This window comes from Suncus etruscus, chromosome 11 (genome assembly GCF_024139225.1).
Source record: "Suncus etruscus isolate mSunEtr1 chromosome 11, mSunEtr1.pri.cur, whole genome shotgun sequence".
Taxonomy (NCBI): domain Eukaryota; kingdom Metazoa; phylum Chordata; class Mammalia; order Eulipotyphla; family Soricidae; genus Suncus; species Suncus etruscus.
In genome coordinates this window covers 14,421,897-14,440,964 of record NC_064858.1, presented here as the reverse complement: position 1 = coordinate 14,440,964, position 19,068 = coordinate 14,421,897, and the positions used below count along the sequence as shown (strand labels likewise).

Here is a 19,068-nt window from a genome sequence, read left to right as displayed (position 1 = left end):
TGTGTTTTATTTTGCTACAATTATAATTCTTAACAGGCTGATCTTTGCATAATAAAGTATTCAAACTAATTATAACAAATCAAGAGCTACAGGAAGATTTTAAAGTCCACAATTTACTTGTGCTGAAATATTTACCTATGGTAATTTGATTATCGATTTTATAATATATACCACTATCCCAGATTTAATATTTTAAAAGAACTCAATTTGAATTAAAAAAAGTTTCTCTGTTGACACTGTCAAGAAAAGTTTTTTAAGTATCAAACACTTAAGATAGAACAATAAAATTACAACTCTTTCCCTCAACCTTACTCGAGTAATCTTGCAACAATAAAAAAATAGTAATGCATCCTAACTCATATACAATCACACTTATGATTGTTTCCTCTAATATACCTCCTCAAATTACAAACAGAGCTAAATAAAGAATGCAATAGAGGTATTATAAATATTGTATGGGAGTTAAAGACTACGTGTCTTCAGAGAAATATACATTCTCATTAATATTTAGAGTAGAGTATTTTTGAAATAAGCTACTACATTAGGCTACTACAGACTCATAGTTCTTCATGAATTATTACAAGTTTCAAACAACACTCACCACAATAGAAAGGGGAAAGGTAACCTACCCCATGTCCCCCATCCATTAGAAGAATCATGTTGTATATGTGAGAAAATATGAAGAGAAAAGAATAGTGCTGAAGAACATTGTCATCCATGAACCATGATCTCTCGAAACATTTTTAAACCGGAGCAATTGGCCTGAAATATAAAAACCAGAAATCATTGTATATTCTTAATAAGCAAATACATATTTTATACAATATAAAATACATAGCATTGCTTTATTTTATTTTATCTTATTTCTAAATGCTGAGGGTTAAGTGCCCAAGCTTCTTGCCAAAAAAAAACAACATAGGGAGAATAAAATAATTTTGAGTACTCATAAAGTTCTTGATATATAGTAAAATTAAAAAATAATAACATCATGCAGCTCAAGTGATAATAGGAGTTGGGTGTTTTGCCTTGCATGCAGCTGACCCAGGACCGACCCTGGTTTGAATCCTGGTCCCCCCACGCCTGCAGGACTGATTTCTGAGCACAGAGCCAGGAGGTAAATCCTGAGCATTGCTAGGTGTGGCCCCCAAACAAACAAATAAAAAATAATACTATGTACCCTTTGTTTAGGCCCTAATTTATTTATTTAGAATCCCATATATCTAGAATTTGTCTTCCTCAGTCAGAATTTAACTATCACAGTGTCAAGATTATGCCTCTTCATGTTCTTCGTAGTTTTATGATACTGTTATATACAGAGGAATTTAATGTCACAGATAGTATTACTAAACACCTTCCTAATGGCAGTAAGTCCTTTCTTAATGTCATTTATTTCCTAAAACTTTTGTTGTTGTTTTTATTTTTGGGTCACACCCAGCAGCGCTCAGGGGTTACTCCTGGTTCTAATCTCTCCTGGCAGGCCCGGGGGGACCATATGGAATACCGGGGTTTCAAACCACCATCCTTCTGCGTGCAAGGCAAATACCCTACCTCCATGCTATCTCTCCGGCCCCTTAAAACTTATTTTAAGACGTGTTTCTTAATTGTGGTTCCTTAAAGTCACTTGTTGTTATGAACTAAAGTAAAACTTTGTGAAATTTTTTATTTACTTCTCCTTAATGAGAAAAAAATGTAATTAAGCTATTTCTTTTATCAATGGTCAATGATGATGAAATCTACACAGACTGCCCAAACAATACTCATTTGATCTATTTAACTTTCCAACCTATTCTACTGCACAAAATATTTTCAAAAGTAATTTATTTAGAATATTTTCAAAAGTAATTAATTTTTGTAACTAAGATAATTAAAATAATTAAGAGTTTTTAAATTAGTTGTTGATCCACCTTTAAAGTTGGCATTGGGGCATTTGGTAAGGAGAAATATTGGGGTCCTTGGGAGAGGAAGGTGTGCTCCTAGTGGTTGTGGGTTTGGTATTGCAATTATGTGCATGAGAAACCATTATTAATAGTTCGTCTCATAGTCTCAATCAATATTTTTAAAAAACTGGTCGATTTTATTATACGTGTCATATTATAACTTTATTTTAGTAACACTATTTTGTCACAAGGATTCCAAAATACTTGCCATAGGACCACCTTATAGGTGAATAAAATGCTACCAAATGCCTATTTTGGTTTTCTTATTATTTTATTTTACATAAGAAAATTTTGATGCGGGGCCCGAGATATAGCATGAAGGTTAAGGCATTTGCCTCGCATGCAAAAGGATGGTGGTTCAAATTTCGGCATCCCATATAGTCCCCGAGCCTGCCAGGAGCGATTTCTGAGCATAGAGTCAGGAGTGACCCCTGTGCACTAAACGGGTGTGACCCAAAACTAAAAAAAAAAAAAAAAAAAATTATGATGCATGATGTCCAAGACAACTCCCTACTATCTTGTCTAAAGCAAATAGTACTGATCTGTTTTACATATTTGCTCTCATGTATTATGCTGGAATGAAAACAAGATGGATTTGATAACTATGATTTTTTATATTCTGTTCTACAAAAAATGTTTTTGATTCATGCTGAAGCTGTTTAAGACTAATGGTTTAAATTAAAAAAAAAAAACACATAAATCCCATATAATCACTTTTTGTTTAAGGGAAGGGCAAATCATAGTAAGTTCCAGGGAAAAATAAAACAGGTATCACTTAGAAGAAATTACAACTTATGTCAGTTAATAATTGCTCCCTTATACAATTATTTTTCATAAAGCACATTTCATACTATCTCTGTTGTTTGGCTTGCCTTTCTGGGGGTGTTATTTTGTTTATGGGTATACCTGGGGATAGGGGATTACCTTGGTTCTGCATGTTCTTGATTGAGAGAGAATTTTTAAATTGATTTTGGTGCTATTCCTGTATAATTAAAAAAATAAAACACCTCTGCAATTAATTTTATTTCTTTTCTTTGCCTAACTTGTCCAGTGATAATAATAAATGGAAATAATGACAAAGAAAATAAAATTCATTTCTGGAGTTACCTGAAAACTTTAAAGATAAAAGTAGTCTCTGTCATAAGAGATAGATGACCTATTCTGCAAATATGTATTGAGAAAATAGGTATATCTTCCTCCTTAAGCACTATTAGGAACACCATTACTCAAAAAAAATACTATGGGAATAAGAAAAATCTCCCTGAGTAAAATTCTTTGGCATTTTCTCCTTTTCTAAATAACAAAATGTGCCTCAGGAATGATAAAAAGAAGTGATGCACATAAAGAAATCACAATTAAAATTGACTAAGCTTGAAATTTTACAATAGAATTTCACACTAGAAAAAATATTGCCATTTTCCATTATATGTAAAAGTTCTTATTAGACTGATGATAGATAGATAAGTAGGTAGATATGTAGATCAGATAGATAGATGATAAATAGAAGATGATAGATGATGATGATAGATTAATAGATGATAGATAGATAGATGATGATGATAGATGATAGATAGATAGATAGATAGATAGATAGATAGATAGATAGATAGATAGATAGATAGATGATGGATAGATAGATGATAGATAAATAGATTAGATGATAGATAGACAGACAGACTGACAGACAGACAGACAGATAGACAGACAGATGGACAGACAGACAGATAGACAGACAGATGGACAGACAGACAGACAGACAGACAGACAGACAGACAGACAGACAGACAGACAGATAGATAGATAGATAGATAGATAGATAGATAGATAGATAGATAGATAGATAGATAGATAGATAGATAGATAGATAGATAGGTAGGTAGGTAGGTAGGTAGGTAGGTAGGTAGGTAGGTAGGTAGGTAGGTAGGTAGGTAGGTAGGTAGGTAGGGTCGGTAGGTTGATAGATAATTCTCTAAGGCAGTAGCCCTCAGGTTTATAACTGACATAAATGATATAAAACTGTTAAAAACATTTAACTAATAAACTTTAAAAAATATTGGCATCCTGTGGTGCCAGAGAGTACAACATGTAGGGCATCTTCCTTGCACAAAACCCAGCTTTGATCCCCAGTGTCCCACATGGTTCCCCAAGCCTGGTAGGAATGATTCCTGAGTGCAGTCATATTAGCCCCTAAACATCACTGAATGTGGCCCCCAAACATATGTATGTCATATATCTATATACATATGTTTGTATATGTTACTTATACATAGTTATATATAAATATTTAATATTTTTATTCTGTTTTGTTTGGGGGGTCACACCTGGCTATGCGCTTAGAAATCACTCCTAGCAGGCTTGAAGTGCCTGAGAATATAGGATGTCAGGGATCGAACCCAAGTCCATCCCAGATAAGCAGCATGCAATTGCTCTGGCCCCTATATATATAAATACACATATATATAAATTTTTAAAATAAGTAAGAGGAGAGATTTAGTTGCATTATTTGTTTACCTGGCTAACAAAAAATAGTAAAGCCCAAACCTCAAAGTGGAGGTTATGAATATAGAACTAAAAAAATGATAACTTTCTATTAAAATCTCTAATATCAGCACTATAAATTATAATTTCATCAGCCCTATTAATTAAATCAATATGTAAATCAAGAATTCTGGAAGCCTCTACAGAACACAAAAGGAATATCATAATTACATAATAAGCTTAGAATGCTTGAGAATAAAAAATGTCATAAATATCTTAAAGCAAACAAAAAAGTACAATTCATATATTAGCAAGTATTTTATGGTTGATTTTACATGGCAGCCATGCTTGTAGGTGCTAGAGATACAGCAATGAACAAGGCAGGAAGGTGCTTGAAGTCAAATATCACTGTAGAATTAACAAAAAATATGACCTTATTTTAGATTTATAGACACTCCTTGTTCAAGGTCCCTTTTCGGCTTAACACCTAAATCTTTTTCGCTATTTGTTTAACTCAGCAAATGATATTGAAGAATTGCAGACTAGTAATTAAATGTTGTTGAAAATTTAAATGACTTTCCTTCTTAACATATGCATGTGCCAAAAAATCACTAATGGATGTAGTTTAAAAGTCTAACAATGGTAGCAATGGTGATGATTTAAGAGTGCTTTGTAAGTAAGACATTGTGAATTAACTGTACGTTGTCTAAAATAATGCAAATGTTAAAAAGAAATCTGTGACAGCAACGTTTTTGCTGTCACTACCAAGCTCATTGTCTGGCACTAATTTCAGTCATTAGAATAAAACGTCATGTTAACACTGCTTAAACTACATTAGACAGCATAGTAAAATGCTGCATGTATAGTTAGACAAGACATGATCTGGTGTTTGCCTTAAACGTCGTCAACCCAGGAAGGACCCCAGTTCGATTCCCAGAATTCCATTTGGTACCCTGAGCCTGCCTGGAGTGATTTCTGAGCGCAGAACAAGTAGTAACCCCTGAGTGCTGCCAGGTTGGCTCAAAACCAAACCCTCCTCTCACCCCCAAAAAGAAATTATATGACCATACATTGAGTTAAATAACATTATTTAAATTCACCACAAGTTACTTCTAGTTTAACTTCACAAGTGACCTCCCTAGTGGTGTGTGTGTGTGTGTGTGTGTGTGTGTGTGTGTGTGTGTGTGTGTGTGTGTGTGTGTGTGTGTGTGTGTTGGGGCCAGAGCAAGAGCACAGCTGCAGGGTGTTTGCCTTGCATGCGGCCAGCCTGAGATGGACTGGGATTGGTTCCTAGCATCCCATATGGTCCCTCGAGCCTGCCAGGAGTGATTTCTGAGATCAGAGCCAGGAGTGACCCCTAAGCATGGCCCAAAAACAAACAAGCAAAGAAACAAAATAGAAATATATATACATGGGCTGTGATGAGTTAATTGCAGTACAAAATGACTCTCCTTATAGCTCAGAAGTCTAGAGTGGCTGCTTTGCAGAAATAAATCCATCTGTGGCTGGAGCAATGACACAGCTGTAGGGCCTTTGCCTTGCACACAGCTGACCTAGGACAGACCGCAGTTCTATCCCTGGCATCCCATATAGTCCCCCAAGTCAGGAGTGATTTTTGAGTGCATAGTCAGGAGTACCCCTGAGCATCACCAAGTGTGACCCAAAATAAATATAACAAAAACAAAACAAAACAAAAACCATCAGTTCAATTTCCAGTTCCACCACATGTATTTAACAGAATCCACAGCTCTCTGTTTATGCCTTGAAACTCTGCTGTCTATGATCCCCAATAACACAGGCTATTTCGAACCACACAATAGCCAGATCTGTGTGAGCACCAAACTATAAAGAATGCAAACTTTAATGAGCGCTAAAATAAAAAAGATATGTAAGCACATTGCTTAAGGAAGTATGCCCTCTGCTGAGCATGTTTGTAATCACTGAGGTGACCTTCAGCAAACATTACCAGAATATATGCAAGCATTACAACTACAAGGAGTATGATACTCTAAAAAACTTAACAGTCTTATGTGCACCCTCTGTGAACACAAATAAATGTGTGAATACTATCTATGACATCTGTGACTCAAAGTCATTGCAAAAACAATGAATGGGTGTAAGAAATGAGGGGTAAAATCAGCTGAAGTAGTTATCCCACTGGTTAGGGCCATGGCTGAATGTGTTCTTAGTGGCCCACAGCTCTACCAAACTCAAATAATACTGTATAATTGAATTCTACTATTGTACTATTCTACACAATGGCCCCACAGACCTCCTGAAAACCGCATGGGAGAGCACCACTCCACCTTAAAAGGGATATAAAGAAAATAAACCCACAGAAAGCCATAGAAAAATAGTATTAAAAATAAGAGCAAAATTGGGGCAGGAGCAATAGCGCAGTAGGGCATTTGCCATGCATGTGTCTGACCCAGGACTGACCTCAGTTCTTCCCCATAGCCAGGAACTATTTCTGAGAACATAGCCAGGAGTAATGCTTGAGCGTCACTGGATGTAGCCCAAAAACAAAAGCAAAAACAAAATAAAGAGCAAAATTAACTTAAATTAAAGGCAAAAATAAAGTAGAAAATAGACATAGCCAAAAATATTGTTCTTATGAGTAACCCAAGAGGAAAAAATATAGAACCTAAAGAAATTGTAGAAAGAGTATAATTACAAACTCAACAAAAATTTTTTTAAAAATACAAAATCTATGAATAAATACTTAATTGTCTGGGGACAGAAGATAGTAGCCAAGGGTTATGGTGCATGCTAGACCTGGATTTTATCACCAGTACCACATATTTCCTTGAGCAATGACGGGTAAAAGGTTCCTGAGCACTCTGGGTGTGAATTTGCTAATCTTCAGCCCTGAAGAACTTGAGAAATCCTCAAAATCTTTTTGTTGTTGTTTCTTTTTGGTGTTTTTTTTTTGTTTGTTTGTTTGTTTTTTTTTGATTTTTCGGGCCACACGCGTTTGATGCTCAGGGGTTACTCCTGGCTAAGCACTCAGAAATTGCCCCTGGCTTGGGGGGACCATATGGGACACCAGGGAATCAAACCGAGGTCGTTGGCTAGCGCTTGCAAGGCAGACACCTTACCTCACCGGTCCCAAGAAGGTCGAGTTCCAGCCTTGCTGGCCCCACAACGCTCTCCTAGATTATTAGGAAACGTGGATGCCACATTTAATTTATTTTTTGTGTTTTTTTTTATTTTTGGGGGGCCTACACCTGGTGACACTCAAGGGTTCCTAACTCCTGGCTATGCGCTCAGAAATTGCTCCTGGCTTGGAGGGATACTATGGGAGGCCACGGTGCGTCCTAGGCTAGCGCTTGCTAGGCAAATGCCTTAGCTCTAGCGCCACTGCTCCGACCCCGAAATTCTCAAAATATTATAATGAATCACTGACCCAATTGGCTAAGAATTTTAAGGAGGGGCTGCCTGGCCCACTGAGCATGGCTTGAGAGGTCCTCCAAAAATTAAATAAAACATATATTTAACTTTTAAAAATAAATAAAGCCTAAATTATTCTATAACTCGATAACGAGTATTCAGTAATTTAAATGCATTTTTAAAATACTGTAACCAGAAGTTTAGATTGTGTTCATTCAAATATTCAAATAACAAGTAATCCCAATTTCCACAATATTTTAAATTATGACTTATTTTCAAAGCATTATAAGGAGAAAACATTTATTTAGACAACTAATATTAACTAAAATTAAAAATCAGATGCTATTTACTTTTTTCTTACTTATTGCATAATTCATAAATTCATTTCTCAGAAGACTTTAATGTAGTTTCTAAATTTCTATATGATAGAATATTATGAGAAGCACTCTAGTTGAATTAGCGTTCAAATGCCTCAATATGTGTATGAACCTTATTTATACTATCAAATTAATCTTCCTTCTCTTTTCCCCTCACCATAATTTTTGCAGTTGATTTATTTTTGTTAAGATTTGCATTCATTTGTTTAGGCTATTTATATTCCATATAAGAAATAAATAACCCACAATCGTATCTTATGTTTTATCTATTTTACTTACTATAAATATCACATGTTTCACCCGTTACATTACTACAAAAGGCAATTTATGAATAGCTGAAGAGTATTCTACTGAGTATAAAGACCATGCAACTTCTTTATTTATTCACCAGTGAATGAGCATTTAAGTTATTTACTGGTAGGGTATATGGCTCAACCATAGGGCACTTGCCTTGCATCTGTGAAGGCCTGAATTTGATTCCTAGCACTCAACAAAACAAAATATCCAAAATAAACACTATAGGTTATTTACATGCCTTGGCATGTAATAAATAATCTTACCATAGACATATGTCTTATGATAGATATAGGGTATGCTTATCTTTTAAATTGTCTTTTTATTATTTGTATAAATACTGAAAAGTGGTATTTCTGGGTCATACTGTATTCTGTTTTTAGTTATTTTAAAAAATACACTCTTTTTCTTAGACATTGCACCAAATCACAACCTTACCAAAAGTGTACCAAACTTCTGTTTTTCTCATCCTTGCCAACACTTGTAGCTTCCAGTATTTTTTCTTATTTTTAATTTATTTATTGTATTCCACTATAATATATCGATGTAATAAGTTTACAACTAACAATGACAATACAAGAAAGGCAAATTATATATCTATTTTTTTAAATTAAGCATCAAACCCATCACTATTTGTCTGAGGACAAATTAAACCTTATGATAGCATTGAAGTATCTGTCCACATAAATCATTCTTTATAGAACAAGTGCCTGTTCACATGATTATAAGCAAATAAACCATTTGATGGTATTGATATCTACTTAGGACACATACTTAGAAATTTAGGAAGAACTAATCACTTTCAATCTGTTAAAAAGCAATTATGATTAAGTCAATAAAATAATGTTCAAAGTTAATAAATTAAGAACAGTATTAGAAGGCACCAAGATAGAAGTAAAGTTGCAACCATTGATAAATAAATCTGTACTCAAAGACTAACATAAAGTACAAAAGGTGTAATATAAATTATTTAACAAGTTATGGAAACAAAAGATTACTATAGTAACTAACTACTATTCTTTGTAACAGCATTACTGTATTTGGCAGCATATAAGATGACAGGGCATATATGACGACCCCCTAATTTGTCAGTTAAGACATAGGTTCAGGCCTATATTCGCTGTATCAGACAGAACGTTCCTGTGCTGCAACTGTATGTACCACAGTGAGTCAATTACAACAAGCAAAGGTTCAGAGGTTCTACTGTAATAGACTTCCTCTCTGACTCTGGCCAATCTGAGCAGGCTTTTTACAGTGTAGATTCGGTACAGAGCATTGTCTAATTTGCATGCATAAAAAGCCTGCTTGGATTGGCTGAGTTAGAGAGGTGGTCCGAGCAGCCTTGCAGTGATTGGTGCAGGATCAAGTTGAAAAATTCATTTTGTGACAATATTCAGACAATTTTCGTTTAATGGCATATTGAAATATTTTTTGGGATATACTCGGCATATAAGACAACCCCCAATTTTTGGTTGACTTTTTTGGTTTCAAAAGTAGTCTTATACGCCGGAAAATACGGTATATTTATTTACAGTATGTCTACAAATATCATAGTTTCTCCTATAGAAGTGTGATATTTAGCATGTATATAAAATATTTTTAATTTACATAACATAAATATTTATCACAGGAAACTGGTGTCATTTTGATGGTTAAATATGTTATGAAACATTTCTGCTTTCTCAAATATCAGAATAGAGGAAGTGAAGCTGAAACAATTTAAGAACACAAACTTTTGGAAAGATAACAATTTTGTGCTTCTGTATTATTCCTGGTGGTGTTTAGGGCAACTCCTAATATATTGGTGTTCTGGGGTCTATGCCAATAGTGCTTGGGATTCTATGTGGAACAGGGTATTGTATTTGGGGTTCCTGTATAAAATCTAGAATGTCCTATTTACCATAGCAAGACTCTGGAAACAACCAAGATGCCCTTCAACAGATGAATGGCTAAAGAAACTGTGGTACATATACACGATGGCATATTATGCAGCCGTCAGGAGAGATGAAGTCATGAAATTTTCCTATACACGGATGTACATGGAATCTATTATGCTGAGTGAAATAAGTCAGAGAGAAAGAGAAAGATGGAGAATGGTCTCGCACATCTATGGGTTTTAAGAAAAATGAAAGACATTTCTCAACAATTTTTCGAGACAAAAGAGAGGAGGGCTGGACGTTACAGCCAACCTCATGAATTTCATCAGAAAGAGTGATGAGTTTAGTTAGAGAAATAACCACATTTCGAACTATCCTAACAATGAGAATATATGAGAGAAATGAAAAGCCTGTCTAGAGTACAAGTAGGGGCGGGGAGGGGAGGCGGGATATTTGGGTCATTGGTGATGGGAATGTTGCACTGCTGATGAGGAGGGGTGCCATCTGATATGACTGAAACCCAACCACAATCACGTCTGTAACCAAGGTGTTTAAATAAAAAAAATATTAAAAAAATAATCTAGAATGTCAGCCTTTTACAGAAGGCCATCCAATACTTCCCTCAAAGTTTGTCTAAAAGTACCAAATACCTCCAGTTCTTGTTTGAGTGTTTTTTTATTCACTCCTTAAATTTGAGTGACACCATAGGATTCTAAATTGAAAGTTTTCTTCATTCAATACTTTAAATATAACATTCCATTTCCTTCTTCCATGCAGGGTTTCATGTGAGAAATCTGTAGTGAATTTTACATTGTATCCCTTGTATTTAAAGTTTTATTTTGCTTTTGTTGCTTTAATATATCTCTTTCTTTGGCTATTCCATTTTGATTAGAATATGTCTTGGTGGTGTTTTGTTCAAATTTATTTATTTATATTTTGGTTTTTGGACCACACCTAGTGATGTTCAGGGGTTACTCCTGGCTACTAACTCATAAGTCACTCCTATCTTGGGGGACCATATGGGACGTCGGGGATAGAACCGTGGTCTATCCTAGGCTAGCACAGGCAAGGCAGATGCCTTACGGCTTGCACCATTGCTCCAGCCCCTAAATTTATTTTTATTGGTTTTATTGGATGTTAGGGTCCAGTTGAAGGATTGCCACACAACTGAGATAGGGCAAAGCAAGGCTTTATTGCCTCAACCAACAAGCTACAAATTGGCTGATTAGAGCCACCTACCACAGGAGATTCCCACACCCCCAGTGAGTAGTCACATGCCAGGTTATAGAGGGATAGAAGCAAAAAGTCTTGACCTTTAAGTTGATTGGCTACTATTTAGGATGTGTCTAGGCTGTCTCATCATGTCCTTATATGGCTATATGTCTAGGATTATATATTGGTTTATATGTTGGTATATAAACCAATTCGTATATTGGTTTATAGGGCCTTGGGGTCTGTGTTGTCCGAATAATACATTATTTAATGTTAATCAATGTATATTATATTATTATATATATAATTGTTTAATATTAAAAACAAGTCTCATGGCTCTAGGTGGTTTGCAGACTTTATGAATAGATACATTTCAATTAAGAGCCCAGAGGATAGAAGAAGTTAAATTTTAACATTTCAAAGCGGTTCCTCTCTGGCCAGATCCATAGTGTCAATTCTGGTGCAGATTAAGGGATTTAGCAAGAAGCCAGGTTTTCCTATCAATTTCCTTTTCCTGAGGGAACAAGTTTTTGCTTTAGGGACTATATCAAAGATAATTAACTTTTTAAAGTCTGGATTTTGGAAGGGGCAATAAAAGAGACAAACTTATATGAAAGAGATGCAAATCTATATACCTGGTAAAAGTTTTCTTAATAACCCATTGCTACTTCCAGACCAAACTTTGGATGTTAACTCTGAGGTAAAATATAGTTAGCAAGTTACTCAGAGTCCTTTAGAGATGTCCCAGAGCAAACATTCCTTTCCTCTGACAGAGCAGTCTGTTTAAACCTACAGGGCCTTTTAAAAGACTATGAGGATTAAAGTTGTTTTTAAATTATCTTTTGGTTCTGAGTTTTCAGGTAAAGAGAAACTTAAGGCTAAATTTGCCTGTATTAATCCTTAAGTTTGGTAGTAAGTACTCAAATATATACACACTTAATACAGCAGAAAGCAGATTTATATTTAGGCCAAATAAATGTTTGTAACTAAGCCTGAGAAATATCACCCTCACTATCAGAAGCCTTGATCACCCATCCGCACTGAGTAACGGCCTCTCGGTGGGCATTCTCACAATACTTATTAGATCTTAAGGGTGACACAGTGTCATTATCGTTGGAATAGAAACTAAGCCTTTAAAGGGAAACTTAACTTTGGGTTGACAAAATGAAATCTCTTCTGCTCTAGGCTTCACCTTGGACACCTTGACAAATGCCTCTCTGGAGTGACAAGGAAAATTCATAGACACCATAAACATTTTCTCTTTTGGAGACAGAGGGTGGAGGAGAAAGATCACATTTGATTTTACTCAGGGGTCAATTAGTCTGGCCACTGCATTCAGGATGTACTCCTGAAGGACTCAGAGACCATGTGGGATGTGAAGGATTGAAGCCAGGTCATCAGTGTGCAAGACAAGTGTACTACCCACTGTACTATCACTCTGGCCTCTAGACATTGTATTTTTTTTCTTTTTCTTTTTTCTTTTTTCTTTTTCCTTTTTTTGCTTTTTGGGCCACACCCAGTGACGCTCAAGGGTTACTCCTGGCTATGCACTCAGAAATCGCTCCTGGCTCGAGGACCATATGGGATGTCAGGGGAATCGAACCAAGATCCATCCTAGGCTAGCGCACGCAAGCCTACACCCTGAGCCACCCCTCCAGTCCCTAGACATTATATTTTCTACCAGCAATTCTTCCCCTATCTTTTCCCCCCTTTTCAGGGGATTAATAGATTAGTCCTTTTGTTATTGTCGACTCAATACTTGTATTTTTTTTAATTTTTAAAATTCTTTTCATTTTTGCCTCTGATTTTTCTTGGCATTATGTGTCTTGGCTCTAAGCACATGCTGATTTGTTTTTCAGATTCCTTAAGTTTGCTGCTCTGACTCACTACTGCATATCTTAGCTCTTTAAATTTTAACTGAAAAAATTCTTTAATGTTTTGCATCAAACTTTCTTCCACACAAGTGCCTCTTTCATCCAATGTATTCTTAATTCAAATTACTACTAAAGAAACTATTGCTCCTAGGTTATCCTCAAGCAGTGTCTGGATTTTTGATGAATTTGAGGTCTTAGTTGGGCTTCTGTTCTTATCTGCTAGTCACTAAATTTCTTTGTTTTCTCATTTTCTCATTATTACTAAAATGTTAGGAGTGGAATTTTAAATTTTATGTAGTCTAAGCAGAGATCTGGTATACTGCTTACTAAATCAAGCTATTGCTTATATCCCTATTGATCTCTAGCTGCACTGCTATCTTGAGGAAATTTTGGCAGAGAATGCAGGTGAAAATAGGTCACAAAATCTCTTGGTGGTGTTTTGATAGTTAGATTAGATCTGCCATGAGTCTCTAAAGTCCCACAGTAGGATGTGGTGTATGTGGTAGGTGAAAAAAGTTTGTGATGTCATGGTCTAGTTTTGGGGTCTGCAGAAAATGAAAAAGAAGGGAATGGAGGTTGTAATGACCCTGAAGTAAGAAAAGAAAATTCCCTTTTCATTCTGAAAGTACTATAGGAGTGCAAGGCAAGCTGAGTTCATTACATAAGCTCCCCTCTGCACCTCCAGGAGTAAGTCTTGAGTAAAGAGCCCAGAGTAACCCATAGTATCACTAGGTGTGGCCCCCAAACAAAAACAAATAAACAAACAAAAGTAAACCACAAACACACTATCTCAAAAATAATTAAATGAATGTCATTTAAATTTTCAGTATCATAAGAAAAAGTCAGAATATTGGGTGAGAAAAAGGGAATGCCTCTCTAATAGAGGCAGAGGGTGGGGGAAGAGTGCGGGGGGGGGGGGCATTGGTGGTGGGAAGGTTACACTGGTGAAGGGAGGTGTTCTTTTTGTATAACTGAAATCCAACTATAAACTGTTTGTAATCATGGTGCTTAAATTAAGATAATATACCTACAAAAAAAATTAAAGTCCTGGATTTGAATTTAGATTGAGCAACTAAATAACAATAAAAACTTGTAATAAATGAAAAAAAAAGAATAAAACTTAGTGGTTACAACAAGTAAGGAAATCGGATTTCACATACATGGGTGAGCATCAAATGCAATTGAATACCTTTGGCCAAAATAAACTCATAAAAGAGCCAACTTATCTCAGGTCTTTAAGGACTCCCACACTCAGTGATGACTTGTTTGTGTGACTAAGAAAATAGAGTGGATGGAAGAATGAGTAAATTTTAAGGCCAGCTTCTAAAAGACATTGCACATTTGGAAAATAACAAAATTTATCATAAAATATGATTCTATGAGATGTGTAATAAAACAAAATAGAAATGATTACTTTTATCTTAATAAAATGTTTCATATTATGATGACACAAGGCAAAATAAAAAAGCCTGTGAAAACAGCATTCAGACCTAGAGCATGAAGACCTGAGATCACTGAGAATTTTAAAGGGCAACCTTATGAATTAAATATCACTAATGATATTTCTTTTTCTCTGTTATAATCCAAATAATGTCATAGTTTTATGACATCTCTATTTTAGTCAGATTTTTATGTCAAAGTGAGGTTTTATAAAGTATTACAGTTTATATATAAAGAGTCTTTCATCTTCAAAATGTAGACAAAATTACATCCGAGTTTTAATATATTTATCCCAGATATAGAAAGAATAAACAAGAAACTATAGAATCACATCTTCTAGGGGCTGGAGAGATAGCACAGCGTCATTTGCTTTGCAAGCAGCCGACCCAGGACCTAAGGTGCTTGGTTCGAATCCCAGCATCCCATATGATCCCCTGTGCCTGCCAAGAGCTATTTCTGAGTAGATAGCCAGGAGTAACTCCTGAGCACCACTAGATGTGGCCCAAAACCAAAAAAAAAAAAAAAAAGAATAAACAAGAAATTAAAGAATCACATCTTCTAGGCTGTTTATAGGTGTTTTATGTGGTCATTATCCTAAATTTTGATAGCTACAATCAAAAATTAGCATTTTTAACTTAAAAATGTTCTTGTCTTATGACCGTTAGTCAATATAACTTACTATTAAATATTATTGGCATTTATTTTCCATATTTGAAGTCATTAAAATATTTGTGCTTTCAATTTTTAGTGATTTCAGTTAAAGGAACTATTAATTCTTATATATATATAAATACACATAATTGTATACTATAAAGAATAACTACAGTTAATTAATTTTATATTAATAGTTTGAAATTATAAAACAATTATCCTGTAACCTAAGCAATAAGAGACAATATTTACCCAATACTCATTTGATAAAGGGTGAATAAGATATAAAAGGTACTGGTAGAGCTTGAAAAGAATAAACATTTAACCTCATCCAAAAATGAAAGAAGAAATGAACAGACATTTCCTAGAAGAAGAAATACAGATGGCCAAAAGGCACATGAAAAAAAGTGCTCCATATCACTAAGCAGAGAGATGCAAATCAAAATAACAATGAAATATATCTCATCAGAGAGACTGGCACACATCACAAAGAATAAAAATAACCAGTGCTGGTGCTAATGCATGGAGAAAAGGACTCCCATTCACTGCTGTTGGGAATGTTGACTTGTTCAGCCTTTTTAGAAGACAATATGGATATTCCTCAAAAAACTAAAAGTTAAGCATCCATATGACTCAATAATAGCACTCTTAGGAATATACCCAAGGAGCTCAAAAAGTCCTCTGTTCACTGCAGCACTGTTCCCAATAACCAGAATCTGGAAACAACCTATGTGCCTGAGTACAGATAAGTGGCTAAACAAATTGTGGCAAATTAACACAATAGAATATTATACAACTGTTAGGAAAAATCAAGTCATGAAATTTGCTTATACATGGGTGAATATGGAGATAATTTTGTTGAGTGAATTGATTCAGAGACAGGATAGCTATAGAATGATCACTCATTAATGAGATATAACAATAGAAAGATAGTATGGGAATAATATACAAAGACAACAGAGACAAGGGCCCGAAGGACCAGTTCATAGTAGGAAGCTTGCCACAAATAGCAAGAAAATGCAGTTAGGGCAGAGAAGGAACCGCTATGGCAATGATAGTTGGAAATGATCTCTCTGGGCAAGAATTGTGTACTGAAAGGAGATAAAGTGATAGACAAGATACCCCTCAGTTAATGATATACAAAACATAGTGTCTCTCAAAGGGGGAAATAGAAAGGAGAGAGAGAGACAGAGAGAGAGAAATAGAGAGAGGAGAGAGAGAGACAGAGAGAGAGCTAAAGGGAAACTGGGGACATTAATGGCAGGAAATGTGCACTGGCGAATAGTGTTGTACATTGTATGAATGAAACTGTATCATGAAAAAAACTGTATCTGTGAAAAAGACAACTATATTATGAACAACCTGTAGCTACAATGTTTAAAAAAGTAATTAAAAATTATATGGTAAAATTTTATTTAATAAGTATGCAAACTTCAAAGAAAACCTTTCCAAGAATTTGATTAGTGTATTCTAAAATTTTAGAAATGGGTATGTGTTACTGCTTGAGGAAAAAAATGACTTATGATGCACTAGTGGTGATAAATATTAAATATGTACAGGCTAGATGTTACTGTGTTTTATCATTAAAACATTCTTTAAAATTGATAACTTCTGCAAAATTATACTGGAAATCGGGGTACATGATGAGATGCTTGCCTAATTTACACATAAGATATAAACAGACATTACACTAATTTTCATATCACATGTATCTTAAAATTATGTTAGATGTTTTTGTTTATTTTGTTTAAGTGTATTGAATTCTATCTAGCAGTACTCAGGTTTTATTGAATATACTAAAGGATCTAAAAATATCAGTGATGAGAACATTCAATATCCAATTAAAGACAAAAAGAACCAACTAGTCACTAATGAAAATTTTCATGAATTCTAAATTTACATGCATATAAAATACCTAAATTATTTGATATTATAAGAGAGATAAGACTGAGACAGAGAGTGAAGGGATAGAAAAAGTAATGTTTACCCTCACCAATGATGATTTGCCGAGAAAATAGAAAACCTTTTCATCTGACTCGTCAGCGTTACATTTCTTTAAACATTCTGACCCATTCCACCTACGTCAGCTTTTCAACTACAACCAATGCATCAATCTTCAGTGTTAATCTCTGTGTGTGCGTGAGTATATCTGTTGGCCACCTCTATGTTTGTCTGCAATGTACACAATGTCTGTCAATATTGTAATGGTCCTTCCCCTGTTATATGTAACCCTTTCCCCCACTGATCACTTTACAAATCCTTTTTTATCCCTTCACTTTCTCACCCATGATCTGTTATTGTTCCCTATATAAACTTTTTTATCCCTAGTTCTTAACTCCTCAAGAACCAGAACATTCCTCCCTCCCCAACCAGTTGCCAACCACTTCCCAGCCCACCTTACCTCATCTCGAGAAGAGCTGCTACTACCGCTGCTGCTGATTTGCTCTCAATGACCCTTTTCTCCCACCTCCCTTCCTGCGGACTGTTGTTCACTACTGAATTCAGTTTTTGAGAAACCCACAGCTTGAGGACTTCCTGATGTCTGACTGCTGGGAGTTATTTTTTTAGACTCCACAAAAACGTGTAGCAGGCTAAAGCTATGCTCCGGATTTTATCCCCCTCCCTCCCCAATCTAGTTCAAAATATTTAAAGGGAATATGTATACTCTTGTCACACATTTCTTTAGATATATTTCCTTAATAGATATAATTCTTATTGTGTATTTCCTTATGTAAAGGTTATTTTTCCCATCCCTTTTTGAATATGTTAAGTAGGAAATTCTAGTAGATTAGTTCTTCTTGGGTTCTGAGTTTGTGTTAGAACCAGGTTATAGGGATTGTTTAGCTTGTTATTTTTACACCCTTATGCACAGTAGTATCATGTGGCATTGTTCCTTTTTTCATAGGCACATTAAAATGGGAAAAATTTATGTATATAAAGTGCTTATCAAATATGGAGAGGAAATCATAATTCATAATTTTTAATTGTTGTAGGGCCTTTCTCCCTGAACATATATCATAATGACTTGGCTTAAGCTTCAGCTGATTGGACATTCACCCCTGAACCTTGGATCCCATCTATGGAAACCAGCATAGTTTTCTGACACATTACCACAAGTTGGACTTCTACAAGGGAAGCCCCAATGCTGCCCTGGCACCAACTTTCTCCAGAGTGGGTTCATATGACATCCTGACGATTTGGAAACAGCAACAACTTGCTTTCAGGTCAGGGTTCTCTTCATTGCCACCTAATAGTGAGATGAAACCAGAAGATACTCCTTGACACCCTGACTTCAACATAGGATCTGTGCAAAAACTAATAATGTCTCTCATTACAGAAGTCTATCTCAAACAAACCACAAATAAGGGTTTGGGGTTAGAAAACTTACTATGCCTGGAACCTGTATTTGGTCTTATGGCAGAATGATTTATGGGTAGGTTCTTCCTGCTTTTAGGCCAAAGTGTTTTCCTTTATATTTTCCCCAAATTTTTCTGTGCCTATGCAGAAACTGCACACCAACCTTTTGTTTTGTTTTGCT

At 35.2% G+C, this 19,068-nt stretch overlaps 1 long non-coding RNA gene across 1 annotated transcript in view; it reads right to left on the bottom strand.

Moving 5' to 3' along the window:
• Positions 1-629: 629 nt before the first annotated feature.
• LOC126022866 (uncharacterized) overlaps positions 630-19,068 on the bottom strand; it is a 90,589-nt gene continuing 72,150 nt past the window's right edge. The window contains exon 3 of the long non-coding RNA XR_007500277.1: positions 630-762. This is a non-coding gene — a long non-coding RNA (uncharacterized LOC126022866). The remainder of the gene's footprint in view (positions 763-19,068) is intronic.